Here is a 15,251-nt window from a genome sequence, read left to right as displayed (position 1 = left end):
GCTAAGCACCAGCAGTTGTTATGGCAAAATACTGTGACACCCCGACGAGGACGGACCGGACCGGAGGGGCGGCCTTGTGCTGCCAACGGCCAGGGGTTATCGCTTCTCGGCCTTTTGGCTAAGATCAAGTGTAGTATCTGTTCTTATCAGTTTAATATCTGATACGTCCTCTATAAGGGGACAACATATTAAACGGATTTTTAGAACCAGGAGTTGAAAAAGGGGCTTGCTCCGTTCGCTCCACGCATCGACCCGGTATTGCAGTGCCGCTGGGAACGGTGCACCCTTCTCTCACTCTGTGGAAAAGCAACGTTTGAAAACATGGAAAGCCAGTCTGCAAGTCATACCTAATTTGACCGAAAGACCAAGAACAAAGTGGACGGCGCTTTTGTGCGCCTCGAAATTGGTCAAAGCAGCCTGTGCTGCGTTTTCTCCCCGTTTGCCTTAGCTAATCTATTCTCACCGGTAGCTTATTCAGGGTGTGAAAGAGTGTGCTCCTGCTTAGTACAGTGGCCAATCTTCCTACTTGTTGCGCAGGGGACAAGGGTTCAATTGCCCCGACGGGTAGACATGCTGTACAAACAAGCGCGGCCTGTTCCCCTCAAGCTTTGCGCACTTTAACACAACAAGACCAGTGATTTTGAGCACGGGGGATTGACCAGTCATTGCAGTGGCTCTAGGAGCCTGCGCGCAATGGCTACGCATGAGTTTCCGGGTCATCGGATTGGATTAAGCTCCTGAGAAGGCGGGGTGGAGTGCCAGCAAAGGCGTGGCCTGTACTTTGCTATGCAGCTAGCCAAACGGGGAGCACCGTGAAGCTGTTGACCGAGACGACTAGGGTCTTTGGCTGCTCTTGTGGCCGGAGGCTGTGCTTACTCTGGTTTCTCTTCATAACGCATAAGTCTTTCGCCTTTTACTAAAGACTTCCGTGGAGAGTAACACCAAAGAGTTAAAGGTATTTTTGGCGGGCTTAGCACTTTGGCTGAGCCCTGTACCGTTGTGCAAGGAAATAGAAAACTAGGTCAACAAGTACACCAGAGACTCCGTGGGCGGAGGTGCTAAGCACCAGCAGTTGTTATGGCAAAATACTGTGACACCCCGACGAGGACGGACCGGACCGGAGGGGCGGCCTTGTGCTGCCAACGGCCAGGGGTTATCGCTTCTCGGCCTTTTGGCTAAGATCAAGTGTAGTATCTGTTCTTATCAGTTTAATATCTGATACGTCCTCTATAAGGGGACAACATATTAAACGGATTTTTAGAACCAGGAGTTGAAAAAGGGGCTTGCTCCGTTCGCTCCACGCATCGACCCGGTATTGCAGTGCCGCTGGGAACGGTGCACCCTTCTCTCACTCTGTGGAAAAGCAACGTTTGAAAACATGGAAAGCCAGTCTGCAAGTCATACCTAATTTGACCGAAAGACCAAGAACAAAGTGGACGGCGCTTTTGTGCGCCTCGAAATTGGTCAAAGCAGCCTGTGCTGCGTTTTCTCCCCGTTTGCCTTAGCTAATCTATTCTCACCGGTAGCTTATTCAGGGTGTGAAAGAGTGTGCTCCTGCTTAGTACAGTGGCCAATCTTCCTACTTGTTGCGCAGGGGACAAGGGTTCAATTGCCCCGACGGGTAGACATGCTGTACAAACAAGCGCGGCCTGTTCCCCTCAAGCTTTGCGCACTTTAACACAACAAGACCAGTGATTTTGAGCACGGGGGATTGACCAGTCATTGCAGTGGCTCTAGGAGCCTGCGCGCAATGGCTACGCATGAGTTTCCGGGTCATCGGATTGGATTAAGCTCCTGAGAAGGCGGGGTGGAGTGCCAGCAAAGGCGTGGCCTGTACTTTGCTATGCAGCTAGCCAAACGGGGAGCACCGTGAAGCTGTTGACCGAGACGACTAGGGTCTTTGGCTGCTCTTGTGGCCGGAGGCTGTGCTTACTCTGGTTTCTCTTCATAACGCATAAGTCTTTCGCCTTTTACTAAAGACTTCCGTGGAGAGTAACACCAAAGAGTTAAAGGTATTTTTGGCGGGCTTAGCACTTTGGCTGAGCCCTGTACCGTTGTGCAAGGAAATAGAAAACTAGGTCAACAAGTACACCAGAGACTCCGTGGGCGGAGGTGCTAAGCACCAGCAGTTGTTATGGCAAAATACTGTGACACCCCGACGAGGACGGACCGGACCGGAGGGGCGGCCTTGTGCTGCCAACGGCCAGGGGTTATCGCTTCTCGGCCTTTTGGCTAAGATCAAGTGTAGTATCTGTTCTTATCAGTTTAATATCTGATACGTCCTCTATAAGGGGACAACATATTAAACGGATTTTTAGAACCAGGAGTTGAAAAAGGGGCTTGCTCCGTTCGCTCCACGCATCGACCCGGTATTGCAGTGCCGCTGGGAACGGTGCACCCTTCTCTCACTCTGTGGAAAAGCAACGTTTGAAAACATGGAAAGCCAGTCTGCAAGTCATACCTAATTTGACCGAAAGACCAAGAACAAAGTGGACGGCGCTTTAGTGCGCCTCGAAATTGGTCAAAGCAGCCTGTGCTGCGTTTTCTCCCCGTTTGCCTTAGCTAATCTATTCTCACCGGTAGCTTATTCAGGGTGTGAAAGAGTGTGCTCCTGCTTAGTACAGTGGCCAATCTTCCTACTTGTTGCGCAGGGGACAAGGGTTCAATTGCCCCGACGGGTAGACATGCTGTACAAACAAGCGCGGCCTGTTCCCCTCAAGCTTTGCGCACTTTAACACAACAAGACCAGTGATTTTGAGCACGGGGGATTGACCAGTCATTGCAGTGGCTCTAGGAGCCTGCGCGCAATGGCTACGCATGAGTTTCCGGGTCATCGGATTGGATTAAGCTCCTGAGAAGGCGGGGTGGAGTGCCAGCAAAGGCGTGGCCTGTACTTTGCTATGCAGCTAGCCAAACGGGGAGCACCGTGAAGCTGTTGACCGAGACGACTAGGGTCTTTGGCTGCTCTTGTGGCCGGAGGCTGTGCTTACTCTGGTTTCTCTTCATAACGCATAAGTCTTTCGCCTTTTACTAAAGACTTCCGTGGAGAGTAACACCAAAGAGTTAAAGGTATTTTTGGCGGGCTTAGCACTTTGGCTGAGCCCTGTACCGTTGTGCAAGGAAATAGAAAACTAGGTCAACAAGTACACCAGAGACTCCGTGGGCGGAGGTGCTAAGCACCAGCAGTTGTTATGGCAAAATACTGTGACACCCCGACGAGGACGGACCGGACCGGAGGGGCGGCCTTGTGCTGCCAACGGCCAGGGGTTATCGCTTCTCGGCCTTTTGGCTAAGATCAAGTGTAGTATCTGTTCTTATCAGTTTAATATCTGATACGTCCTCTATAAGGGGACAACATATTAAACGGATTTTTAGAACCAGGAGTTGAAAAAGGGGCTTGCTCCGTTCGCTCCACGCATCGACCCGGTATTGCAGTGCCGCTGGGAACGGTGCACCCTTCTCTCACTCTGTGGAAAAGCAACGTTTGAAAACATGGAAAGCCAGTCTGCAAGTCATACCTAATTTGACCGAAAGACCAAGAACAAAGTGGACGGCGCTTTTGTGCGCCTCGAAATTGGTCAAAGCAGCCTGTGCTGCGTTTTCTCCCCGTTTGCCTTAGCTAATCTATTCTCACCGGTAGCTTATTCAGGGTGTGAAAGAGTGTGCTCCTGCTTAGTACAGTGGCCAATCTTCCTACTTGTTGCGCAGGGGACAAGGGTTCAATTGCCCCGACGGGTAGACATGCTGTACAAACAAGCGCGGCCTGTTCCCCTCAAGCTTTGCGCACTTTAACACAACAAGACCAGTGATTTTGAGCACGGGGGATTGACCAGTCATTGCAGTGGCTCTAGGAGCCTGCGCGCAATGGCTACGCATGAGTTTCCGGGTCATCGGATTGGATTAAGCTCCTGAGAAGGCGGGGTGGAGTGCCAGCAGCCTGTGCTGCGGTTTCTCCCCGTTTGCCTTAGCTAATCTATTCTCACCGGTAGCTTATTCAGGGTGTGAAAGAGTGTGCTCCTGCTTAGTACAGTGGCCAATCTTCCTACTTGTTGCGCAGGGGACAAGGGTTCAATTGCCCCGACGGGTAGACATGCTGTACAAACAAGCGCGGCCTGTTCCCCTCAAGCTTTGCGCACTTTAACACAACAAGACCAGTGATTTTGAGCACGGGGGATTGACCAGTCATTGCAGTGGCTCTAGGAGCCTGCGCGCAATGGCTACGCATGAGTTTCCGGGTCATCGGATTGGATTAAGCTCCTGAGAAGGCGGGGTGGAGTGCCAGCAAAGGCGTGGCCTGTACTTTGCTATGCAGCTAGCCAAACGGGGAGCACCGTGAAGCTGTTGACCGAGACGACTAGGGTCTTTGGCTGCTCTTGTGGCCGGAGGCTGTACTTACTCTGGTTTCTCTTCATAACGCATAAGTCTTTCGCCTTTTACTAAAGACTTCCGTGGAGAGTAACACCAAAGAGTTAAAGGTATTTTTGGCGGGCTTAGCACTTTGGCTGAGCCCTGTACCGTTGTGCAAGGAAATAGAAAACTAGGTCAACAAGTACACCAGAGACTCCGTGGGCGGAGGTGCTAAGCACCAGCAGTTGTTATGGCAAAATACTGTGACACCCCGACGAGGACGGACCGGACCGGAGGGGCGGCCTTGTGCTGCCAACGGCCAGGGGTTATCGCTTCTCGGCCTTTTGGCTAAGATCAAGTGTAGTATCTGTTCTTATCAGTTTAATATCTGATACGTCCTCTATAAGGGCACAACATATTAAACGGATTTTTAGAACCAGGAGTTGAAAAAGGGGCTTGCTCCGTTCGCTCCACGCATCGACCCGGTATTGCAGTGCCGCTGGGAACGGTGCACCCTTCTCTCACTCTGTGGAAAAGCAACGTTTGAAAACATGGAAAGCCAGTCTGCAAGTCATACCTAATTTGACCGAAAGACCAAGAACAAAGTGGACGGCGCTTTTGTGCGCCTCGAAATTGGTCAAAGCAGCCTGTGCTGCGTTTTCTCCCCGTTTGCCTTAGCTAATCTATTCTCACCGGTAGCTTATTCAGGGTGTGAAAGAGTGTGCTCCTGCTTAGTACAGTGGCCAATCTTCCTACTTGTTGCGCAGGGGACAAGGGTTCAATTGCCCCGACGGGTAGACATGCTGTACAAACAAGCGCGGCCTGTTCCCCTCAAGCTTTGCGCACTTTAACACAACAAGACCAGTGATTTTGAGCACGGGGGATTGACCAGTCATTGCAGTGGCTCTAGGAGCCTGCGCGCAATGGCTACGCATGAGTTTCCGGGTCATCGGATTGGATTAAGCTCCTGAGAAGGCGGGGTGGAGTGCCAGCAAAGGCGTGGCCTGTACTTTGCTATGCAGCTAGCCAAACGGGGAGCACCGTGAAGCTGTTGACCGAGACGACTAGGGTCTTTGGCTGCTCTTGTGGCCGGAGGCTGTACTTACTCTGGTTTCTCTTCATAACGCATAAGTCTTTCGCCTTTTACTAAAGACTTCCGTGGAGAGTAACACCAAAGAGTTAAAGGTATTTTTGGCGGGCTTAGCACTTTGGCTGAGCCCTGTACCGTTGTGCAAGGAAATAGAAAACTAGGTCAACAAGTACACCAGAGACTCCGTGGGCGGAGGTGCTAAGCACCAGCAGTTGTTATGGCAAAATACTGTGACACCCCGACGAGGACGGACCGGACCGGAGGGGCGGCCTTGTGCTGCCAACGGCCAGGGGTTATCGCTTCTCGGCCTTTTGGCTAAGATCAAGTGTAGTATCTGTTCTTATCATCTTCTCGGCCTTTTGGCTAAGACTGCGATCGCCTCCTGCTGGTGGTAAAAATTCTTGCCTGTTTGTGGCATTGATTGTTACCCACACTTGGGAGGATAATATATTTATTCCTAAAGTGAAAAATATTACAATTTTTTGTGGTTGTATTTCTTTCACCAACAGGAATTCATCGGCTCAGAGTCTTTGCTTGCCTGCCCTCTGTGAGACCTTCACCAAGACCAAACCTCCCGAGAAAAGGTAAGTGTTTTGTATTTCATCTTTTAGGAGTGATTTCACTGTTTTATTCTCCTTTTTAGCCCTGTTTTTAGTTCTTTGGCTTTTGTACGTGGTGGTTTAGTTTTCTTAATTGTTCTTAACGTGTGGTGTCCCCACCATGTCGGCTGGCCATGCCGGCATGCGGAGGCACCACAGCGTGCGTTTTAAGTTTAAAGAAAAAGATGGCAGGCTCCTGGAGATGTCCAGAATGGACTTCTCCAGGAAGCTCATACAAAAGGCATTAGGTTTCACGGCAAAGGACTTGAATTGTATTTTGACCCTTCCCTTCAACAAAGGATTCGATGTAAGTTTCGGATCCGCGATTGTGCATAGAGAATTTTGGACACGCTTTGAAAAGGTAAAAACCCAGTTTTCTGCTTTCAATGTAGAGAAACTGACTGACAATGCCTCAAAAGTGGTTATTGTCAGAATGTTCAATGAGACAGTGAATGCAGATGACATTTGTTTGTGGCTGGGAAGATATTGCACTGTTAAGGGCCAGGCTACCAAAGTGAGAGATGAGGATGGCATTTGGACTTGCGCCTGGAGGGTCCCCATTCAACAATGGCAGGACCCCCAGGGCTACCAGGGCCTGAAACATCTGCCATCAATGATAGTTCTGGGAGACAACAGAGGCTACATTCACTACCAGGGACAACCCAAGCTCTGCCGCAAGTGTGGTGAGCATGGGCACCTGGTAGAAGCGTGCCAAAAAATTGTTTGTGGGAAGTGTAGAGAAATTGGGCATGCTTTTGAGCAGTGTCCAAATGGCAGAAAGTGTAATCTTTGTGGAGAGTCAAATCATATCTTCAGAGATTGCCCAAAATCCTTTGCCAACAAGCTAAAGGCTAACAAGAAGGCCGAGAATGAGGAACAAGATGGTGGACAAAGGGAGGCAGTTGGAGAGCAAATTGAAAAGGCTGGGCTAGAAAATTCAAATCTCCCGCCAAATCCTGTGGTTGGAGGAGAGGGATCAGGTGAGGCGGGAGAGGGGGAGGGGCCTGTTATTGCCCCACAAATGGAGAGTGCTGAGGGAGAGGAGGCAATGCAGGCAGAGAGCGGAACTGGAAATGATGGCCCCCTCCCCGATGCCCAGCAAATCAAGAGGCCTGCTTCAGAACTGTCCCCTGAGACTCCTGGAGCCTCAGGGAAGCGGGGGAGAGCTGTGTACCCCTCAGACAGCTCGTCTGTGGAGGAGTCCAGAGTCTTCCCCTCCAGTTCTCCAAACCAGGTCTCCTTTTTAAATGTAGCTCTGCAATCAACCCCCAAGGACTCAGTACTGAACGCGGCATTACCCCCAAGACCAGCTGCCAGAGTCCGGAAAGGGAATGGAGCTCAGACCCCTCCCCTTTCCCCCATAAAGGGAAAGGAAGAGCTGCATTCACAATTATTTGGTTAGCTGCATTTCTCTTTTAGGTTTTTAACCCTGTTATTTCAATTCTTTTAAACTGTCATGCCTGTTGTTTTAAACATAATACACATGACCCTCATCATTTCCACCCTCAATGTGAGAAGTGTGAGGTCAGGAGTTAGAGCCACAACAGTTTTATCCTTTCTGAGTGCTTTTAATGCAGATGTGTTTTTACTCCAGGAGTGTGCCATACCGTTTTTAAAACACTACAGGGAATGGGAGGAGAAGTGGCCACAAGAATCCATATGGAGCGGATCAAATGAAAACAGGAACGATGGAGTGGCCATTTTAATTAAAAACCCCTCTATTCTGGTGAAGGGCAGCACTGTGGTGAGAGACGGGCGGGCACTTTTAGCACATCTGACGTACATGGGAAAGGATTTTAACGTACTAAATATTTATGGTTTTAACGACAGAAACGACAGGTATGACCTTTTAGAAGACCTGCAGTCCCACTTGCTGGGTAGGGCACCGCTAGTGGTAGGAGGGGATTTTAACTGTGTTTTATCCAGCAAGGATAGGAAGGGGGCAGGGGAGGATTTTAAAATTGATAAAACATCGTGTTTATTGCAGGGTTTATGCAGGGATTTTAAACTCCAAGACTGTTTTAAAATCATGCATCCCGGAGAGGAAGGCTTCACCTGGTTCAGTGGTGACGGCAACAGAGCCTCTCGCATAGACTATATTTTTACAAGGGACTGCCCGCCAACCGATGCTAGATTGACCCCTGTTTTCTTCTCTGATCACATAATGCTCTCCTGCACCCTCTCACCTTTTTCGGGTTTGACAACAGGAAGTGGTCTGTGGAAGCTCAACTGCTCCCTGTTAGAGGATAGGGAGTTAGTTAGCCAGTTCAGGGAGCAGTATAAAGAGTGGCAGACCCTTCAAGACTTGTACGACACACGTGCACACTGGTGGGAAATGGTGAAGGGAAAGACCCAGACTTTTTTTAGAAAGGCAGGTAAAAAGAAAAAAGATAAGGAAAACAGACGCATGCTGGGACTGCAGAAGCGACTACAGCGCTATTTTAAACTACAGCAACAGGGCATGGATTTTAGCGAAGATATTAAACAAGTCAAAACAGAAATGTCGGTTTTAGCAGACATTAAAAGTAAGGGTGTCATTCTAAGAAGTAAAGAAAGGGAGATCGAGGAAGGGGAAAAGTGTACCAGATATTTTTTTAAGAAAATTGTCAACAAAGGGGGGGGTATTTTACAACTAAAAAAAGAAAGTGGGTACACAGCAAACACAACAGAAGAAATCAAAGACACTATAGAGAGCTTTTACGGGGATCTTTACAAAGAAAAAAATATTAAAACAGACACCATGACAGAGGTTTTAAAATTCATTGACAAAACAGTAAAGGACAGTGTGCTTTTAACCCAAGGTTTTACCCTTTTAGAGTTAGATAAATGTGTACAAAATTTTAAGAAAGGGAAGTCCCCAGGAGAAGACGGGCTTCCCTTGGACTTTTATCTGACTTTTTGGGACATTTTAGCACCGGACCTACTTTCTGTTTTTATGGATTTCGAAGGACTAGACAGACTACCTGACAGTTTTAGAGCAGGGATAGTGACTCTACTATACAAAAAAAATGACAGGACTGAACTGAAAAACTGGAGACCTATCACCCTCTTAAATCTTGACTGCAAACTTTTTAGTAAACTTTTATCTGCTCGTATGTCCCTGGTTTTAGAGGAGGTGATTCACCCGGATCAAGCCTGTGCCATCCCGGGGAGGAAGATCACCGACAGCCTCGTACTGATCCGAGACACCATCTGTTATGCGAGAGACAGAAACATCCGGCTAGTAGTCCTAAATTTAGATTTTGAGAAAGCCTTTGATCGGATCTCGCACCAGTACCTTTTCCAGGTACTGCAAAAAATGGGGTTTCCAGAAAGGTTTATAGCTTGGGTGGGATTGCTGTACCGGGACATTACCAGCAGATTTGTTGTTAATGGGCATCTAACAAAAGCAGTTAACATACACTGCGGTGTCCGTCAGGGTTGTCCGTTATCAGCCCTCCTCTACGTGACCTGTATAGAGCCGTTGGCACAGATCTTGAGAAGGGACCAAAGAATCAATGGGGTGGCAATCCCGGGGAGCGGGGGATTGACCACCAAATGTGCAATATATATGGACGATTTTAACATTTTATGTACTGACCTTTTATCTGTCAACAGGACACTGGACTTGACTGACTGGTTCGGACAGGCCTCTGGGTCAAAGCTTAACCGAGATAAGACTCAAGCCCAAACTTACGGACCGTGGACAGCGACCGAGACGACAGGACTCCCCTTGACTGTGACCCAGACTGACCAAAAAATACTGGGGGTTAAATTTGACAGGGAGGGGGGAGGAAAAGGAAACTGGCCAGACGTGGTAGGGAAAGTTAGACAGAGACTAGGGTACTGGGGACTTAGAAGACTGACAATGGAAGGAAAGGTTTTAATCATTAAAGCAGTGATTTTACCTTTGCTTTTATTAATCAGTTCTGTTTTTATCCCACCACGAAGAGTGCTTTTAGATCTGGAACGCGCCATCTTTTATTTCCTGTGGGGGTCCAAGTGGGAGAGGCTGAGGAGAGAGGTGATGAAAAAGCCGAAAGAGAAAGGAGGAAAGGGAGTCCCGGACCTACACCAGTTTTTAGGAAGCCGATACAGCACCCTGCACATCACCTACGCCACAGCCCCATCCAGAGATGACAAAACGACAGCAATGGCACGATTCTGGATGGGGTCCTACCTCAGACACCTAAAAGTTTTACCCGTTGATCTTAGAGTACCTGTGTCTTTTAATCTGCCACCGGCCTACGCTTTTATCCGGAAATTCTTAAAGCATTTTAAACTAGAGCAAGAGGAGCTGTCTATTTTAACCCACCATCGCTCTCTTCTCTCTGTTGTGCAGGAGCGGGAATCAATGTATCCAGTGCGCGGGCTCACAATAGGTGAGTCCTCAACAGTTTGGCGCAACGTAAACCATCCCGCCCTCCCGAACAGACTCCGGGACCTGTCGTGGATGGTGGCTCATGAGATCCTCCCAGTCAGGTCCGTAATGCACTCCCGGGGCATGTCAACGCTCTCAACTTGCCCCCGACCGGGGTGTGGCGCACCTGAGTCGGTGAGGCATCTGCTCTGGGAGTGCAGCGCTGCTGTAGACCAGTGGGCAATGGCCGGCTCCCTAAAATTCCCGTACTTACCAGCAGGGGAGGTCCTGACAGCACAGCTAGTGCTGTACGGGGTGGGCCAGGAACAAACATTACCAGCAGACTTTGCCAAACAGTGGCTCACCCTGGCCGCCATCAAAGACGCCATATGGACCTCCAGAAACCTGCTGGTAAGGAAGCACATGCAGATCTCCCCCGTGGCTGCGATCCAGATGGCCACAGCGGCGGTGCAAGCAGCCGTCGCTGCAGGCGGCAGGCCTAGGACGCAGCCACAAAGAAGAATCGCCTCTGTGCCCATTCGGACGTGGGAGCCGGAGCCACACAAATAAAGGGTCAAGGCAGCGGCGGCCTGGCTCTCCGGGTGTGGCAGGTGGGAAGGAGCAGAAGGGAGAGGGTCCCCTCTGAGCACCAGGAACAGGTTCCGAGAGACCCAAAGCTGTTCGGGAGAGCGGGATGAGTTGATCCTTGTTAGGGACTCATCCCGCCCCTGCACAACGAATGTACACTGATATACACAGAGACAATTATTTATTTATTCATTTATTTATTTATTTTCCACAACTTTTAATACAATGTTATCTTATCTGTAATCCACTTTAAAACAATTGCTTTTATTGTTTTAAACAAAGGAACGTGGTTTTACAGAGTATTTATTTGTTTGTTGTATTTTGAAAAGATGTGTGTTTGTGAAGGATTTTATGATTGTAAACAGTGTACGACTTTTTGAAAAAAGTGTCAATAAATTTTTTCGAAAGAAAAAATCTGTTCTTATCATCGCTTCTCGGCCTTTTGGCTAAGACTGCGATCGCCTCCTGCTGGTGGTAAAAATTCTTGCCTGTTTGTGGCATTGATTGTTACCCACACTTGGGAGGATAATATATTTATTCCTAAAGTGAAAAATATTACAATTTTTTGTGGTTGTATTTCTTTCACCAACAGGAATTCATCGGCTCAGAGTCTTTGCTTGCCTGCCCTCTGTGAGACCTTCACCAAGACCAAACCACCCGAGAAAAGGTAAGTGTTTTGTATTTCATCTTTTAGGAGTGATTTCACTGTTTTATTCTCCTTTTTAGCCCTGTTTTTAGTTCTTTGGTTTTTGTACGTGGTGGTTTAGTTTTCTTAATTGTTCTTAACGTGTGGTGTCCCCACCATGTCGGCTGGCCATGCCGGCATGCGGAGGCACCACAGCGTGCGTTTTAAGTTTAAAGAAAAAGATGGCAGGCTCCTGGAGATGTCCAGAATGGACTTCTCCAGGAAGCTCATACAAAAGGCATTAGGTTTCACGGCAAAGGACTTGAATTGTATTTTGACCCTTCCCTTCAACAAAGGATTCGATGTAAGTTTCGGATCCGCGATTGTGCATAGAGAATTTTGGACACGCTTTGAAAAGGTAAAAACCCAGTTTTCTGCTTTCAATGTAGAGAAACTGACTGACAATGCCTCAAAAGTGGTTATTGTCAGAATGTTCAATGAGACAGTGAATGCAGATGACATTTGTTTGTGGCTGGGAAGATATTGCACTGTTAAGGGCCAGGCTACCAAAGTGAGAGATGAGGATGGCATTTGGACTTGCGCCTGGAGGGTCCCCATTCAACAATGGCAGGACCCCCAGGGCTACCAGGGCCTGAAACATCTGCCATCAATGATAGTTCTGGGAGACAACAGAGGCTACATTCACTACCAGGGACAACCCAAGCTCTGCCGCAAGTGTGGTGAGCATGGGCACCTGGTAGAAGCGTGCCAAAAAATTGTTTGTGGGAAGTGTAGAGAAATTGGGCATGCTTTTGAGCAGTGTCCAAATGGCAGAAAGTGTAATCTTTGTGGAGAGTCAAATCATATCTTCAGAGATTGCCCAAAATCCTTTGCCAACAAGCTAAAGGCTAACAAGAAGGCCGAGAATGAGGAACAAGATGGTGGACAAAGGGAGGCAGTTGGAGAGCAAATTGAAAAGGCTGGGCTAGAAAATTCAAATCTCCCGCCAAATCCTGTGGTTGGAGGAGAGGGATCAGGTGAGGCGGGAGAGGGGGAGGGGCCTGTTATTGCCCCACAAATGGAGAGTGCTGAGGGAGAGGAGGCAATGCAGGCAGAGAGCGGAACTGGAAATGATGGCCCCCTCCCCGATGCCCAGCAAATCAAGAGGCCTGCTTCAGAACTGTCCCCTGAGACTCCTGGAGCCTCAGGGAAGCGGGGGAGAGCTGTGTACCCCTCAGACAGCTCGTCTGTGGAGGAGTCCAGAGTCTTCCCCTCCAGTTCTCCAAACCAGGTCTCCTTTTTAAATGTAGCTCTGCAATCAACCCCCAAGGACTCAGTACTGAACGCGGCATTACCCCCAAGACCAGCTGCCAGAGTCCGGAAAGGGAATGGAGCTCAGACCCCTCCCCTTTCCCCCATAAAGGGAAAGGAAGAGCTGCATTCACAATTATTTGGTTAGCTGCATTTCTCTTTTAGGTTTTTAACCCTGTTATTTCAATTCTTTTAAACTGTCATGCCTGTTGTTTTAAACATAATACACATGACCCTCATCATTTCCACCCTCAATGTGAGAAGTGTGAGGTCAGGAGTTAGAGCCACAACAGTTTTATCCTTTCTGAGTGCTTTTAATGCAGATGTGTTTTTACTCCAGGAGTGTGCCATACCGTTTTTAAAACACTACAGGGAATGGGAGGAGAAGTGGCCACAAGAATCCATATGGAGCGGATCAAATGAAAACAGGAACGATGGAGTGGCCATTTTAATTAAAAACCCCTCTATTCTGGTGAAGGGCAGCACTGTGGTGAGAGACGGGCGGGCACTTTTAGCACATCTGACGTACATGGGAAAGGATTTTAACGTACTAAATATTTATGGTTTTAACGACAGAAACGACAGGTATGACCTTTTAGAAGACCTGCAGTCCCACCTGCTGGGTAGGGCACCGCTAGTGGTAGGAGGGGATTTTAACTGTGTTTTATCCAGCAAGGATAGGAAGGGGGCAGGGGAGGATTTTAAAATTGATAAAACATCGTGTTTATTGCAGGGTTTATGCAGGGATTTTAAACTCCAAGACTGTTTTAAAATCATGCATCCCGGAGAGGAAGGCTTCACCTGGTTCAGTGGTGACGGCAACAGAGCCTCTCGCATAGACTATATTTTTACAAGGGACTGCCCGCCAACCGATGCTAGATTGACCCCTGTTTTCTTCTCTGATCACATAATGCTCTCCTGCACCCTCTCACCTTTTTCGGGTTTGACAACAGGAAGTGGTCTGTGGAAGCTCAACTGCTCCCTGTTAGAGGATAGGGAGTTAGTTAGCCAGTTCAGGGAGCAGTATAAAGAGTGGCAGACCCTTCAAGACTTGTACGACACACGTGCACACTGGTGGGAAATGGTGAAGGGAAAGACCCAGACTTTTTTTAGAAAGGCAGGTCAAAAGAAAAAAGATAAGGAAAACAGACGCATGCTGGGACTGCAGAAGCGACTACAGCGCTATTTTAAACTACAGCAACAGGGCATGGATTTTAGCGAAGATATTAAACAAGTCAAAACAGAAATGTCGGTTTTAGCAGACATTAAAAGTAAGGGTGTCATTCTAAGAAGTAAAGAAAGGGAGATCGAGGAAGGGGAAAAGTGTACCAGATATTTTTTTAAGAAAATTGTCAACAAAGGGGGGGGTATTTTACAACTAAAAAAAGAAAGTGGGTACACAGCAAACACAACAGAAGAAATCAAAGACACTATAGAGAGCTTTTACGGGGATCTTTACAAAGAAAAAAATATTAAAACAGACACCATGACAGAGGTTTTAAAATTCATTGACAAAACAGTAAAGGACAGTGTGCTTTTAACCCAAGGTTTTACCCTTTTAGAGTTAGATAAATGTGTACAAAATTTTAAGAAAGGGAAGTCCCCAGGAGAAGACGGGCTTCCCTTGGACTTTTATCTGACTTTTTGGGACATTTTAGCACCGGACCTACTTTCTGTTTTTATGGATTTCGAAGGACTAGACAGACTACCTGACAGTTTTAGAGCAGGGATAGTGACTCTACTATACAAAAAAAATGACAGGACTGAACTGAAAAACTGGAGACCTATCACCCTCTTAAATCTTGACTGCAAACTTTTTAGTAAACTTTTATCTGCTCGTATGTCCCTGGTTTTAGAGGAGGTGATTCACCCGGATCAAGCCTGTGCCATCCCGGGGAGGAAGATCACCGACAGCCTCGTACTGATCCGAGACACCATCTGTTATGCGAGAGACAGAAACATCCGGCTAGTAGTCCTAAATTTAGATTTTGAGAAAGCCTTTGATCGGATCTCGCACCAGTACCTTTTCCAGGTACTGCAAAAAATGGGGTTTCCAGAAAGGTTTATAGCTTGGGTGGGATTGCTGTACCGGGACATTACCAGCAGATTTGTTGTTAATGGGCATCTAACAAAAGCAGTTAACATACACTGCGGTGTCCGTCAGGGTTGTCCGTTATCAGCCCTCCTCTACGTGACCTGTATAGAGCCGTTGGCACAGATCTTGAGAAGGGACCAAAGAATCAATGGGGTGGCAATCCCGGGGAGCGGGGGATTGACCACCAAATGTGCAATATATATGGACGATTTTAACATTTTATGTACTGACCTTTTATCTGTCAACAGGACACTGGA

At 48.0% G+C, this 15,251-nt stretch overlaps 10 non-coding genes and 1 pseudogene across 10 annotated transcripts; all 11 read left to right on the top strand.

The window, feature by feature from the left end:
- Positions 1 to 98: 98 nt before the first annotated feature.
- LOC144538677 (U2 spliceosomal RNA) lies at positions 99 to 289 on the top strand. The gene has a single exon (XR_013504461.1). It is a non-coding gene; the product is annotated as a U2 spliceosomal RNA (small nuclear RNA).
- Positions 290 to 872: 583 nt separating this feature from the next.
- Positions 873 to 988, top strand: LOC144539025 (U5 spliceosomal RNA). The gene has a single exon (XR_013504746.1). It is a non-coding gene; the product is annotated as a U5 spliceosomal RNA (small nuclear RNA).
- Positions 989 to 1,155: 167 nt separating this feature from the next.
- On the top strand, positions 1,156 to 1,346 carry LOC144538676 (U2 spliceosomal RNA). Its single transcript, XR_013504460.1, has one exon. It is a non-coding gene; the product is annotated as a U2 spliceosomal RNA (small nuclear RNA).
- Positions 1,347 to 1,929: 583 nt separating this feature from the next.
- Positions 1,930 to 2,045, top strand: LOC144539024 (U5 spliceosomal RNA). The gene has a single exon (XR_013504745.1). It is a non-coding gene; the product is annotated as a U5 spliceosomal RNA (small nuclear RNA).
- Positions 2,046 to 2,212: 167 nt separating this feature from the next.
- Positions 2,213 to 2,403, top strand: LOC144538675 (U2 spliceosomal RNA). The gene has a single exon (XR_013504459.1). It is a non-coding gene; the product is annotated as a U2 spliceosomal RNA (small nuclear RNA).
- Positions 2,404 to 2,986: 583 nt separating this feature from the next.
- On the top strand, positions 2,987 to 3,102 carry LOC144539023 (U5 spliceosomal RNA). The gene has a single exon (XR_013504744.1). It is a non-coding gene; the product is annotated as a U5 spliceosomal RNA (small nuclear RNA).
- Positions 3,103 to 3,269: 167 nt separating this feature from the next.
- Positions 3,270 to 3,460, top strand: LOC144538674 (U2 spliceosomal RNA). Its single transcript, XR_013504458.1, has one exon. It is a non-coding gene; the product is annotated as a U2 spliceosomal RNA (small nuclear RNA).
- A 932-nt stretch (positions 3,461 to 4,392) lies between these two features.
- On the top strand, positions 4,393 to 4,508 carry LOC144539022 (U5 spliceosomal RNA). The gene has a single exon (XR_013504743.1). It is a non-coding gene; the product is annotated as a U5 spliceosomal RNA (small nuclear RNA).
- Positions 4,509 to 4,675: 167 nt separating this feature from the next.
- LOC144538827 (U2 spliceosomal RNA) lies at positions 4,676 to 4,866 on the top strand. The gene has a single exon (XR_013504611.1). It is a non-coding gene; the product is annotated as a U2 spliceosomal RNA (small nuclear RNA).
- A 583-nt stretch (positions 4,867 to 5,449) lies between these two features.
- LOC144539021 (U5 spliceosomal RNA) lies at positions 5,450 to 5,565 on the top strand. Its single transcript, XR_013504742.1, has one exon. It is a non-coding gene; the product is annotated as a U5 spliceosomal RNA (small nuclear RNA).
- Positions 5,566 to 5,732: 167 nt separating this feature from the next.
- LOC144538883 (U2 spliceosomal RNA) lies at positions 5,733 to 5,945 on the top strand (annotated as a pseudogene).
- Positions 5,946 to 15,251: the final 9,306 nt, after the last annotated feature.

Source organism: Centroberyx gerrardi, chromosome 4 (genome assembly GCF_048128805.1).
Source record: "Centroberyx gerrardi isolate f3 chromosome 4, fCenGer3.hap1.cur.20231027, whole genome shotgun sequence".
Lineage (NCBI taxonomy): Eukaryota > Metazoa > Chordata > Actinopteri > Beryciformes > Berycidae > Centroberyx > Centroberyx gerrardi.
This window is presented reverse-complemented; position numbering and strand designations above follow the sequence as displayed.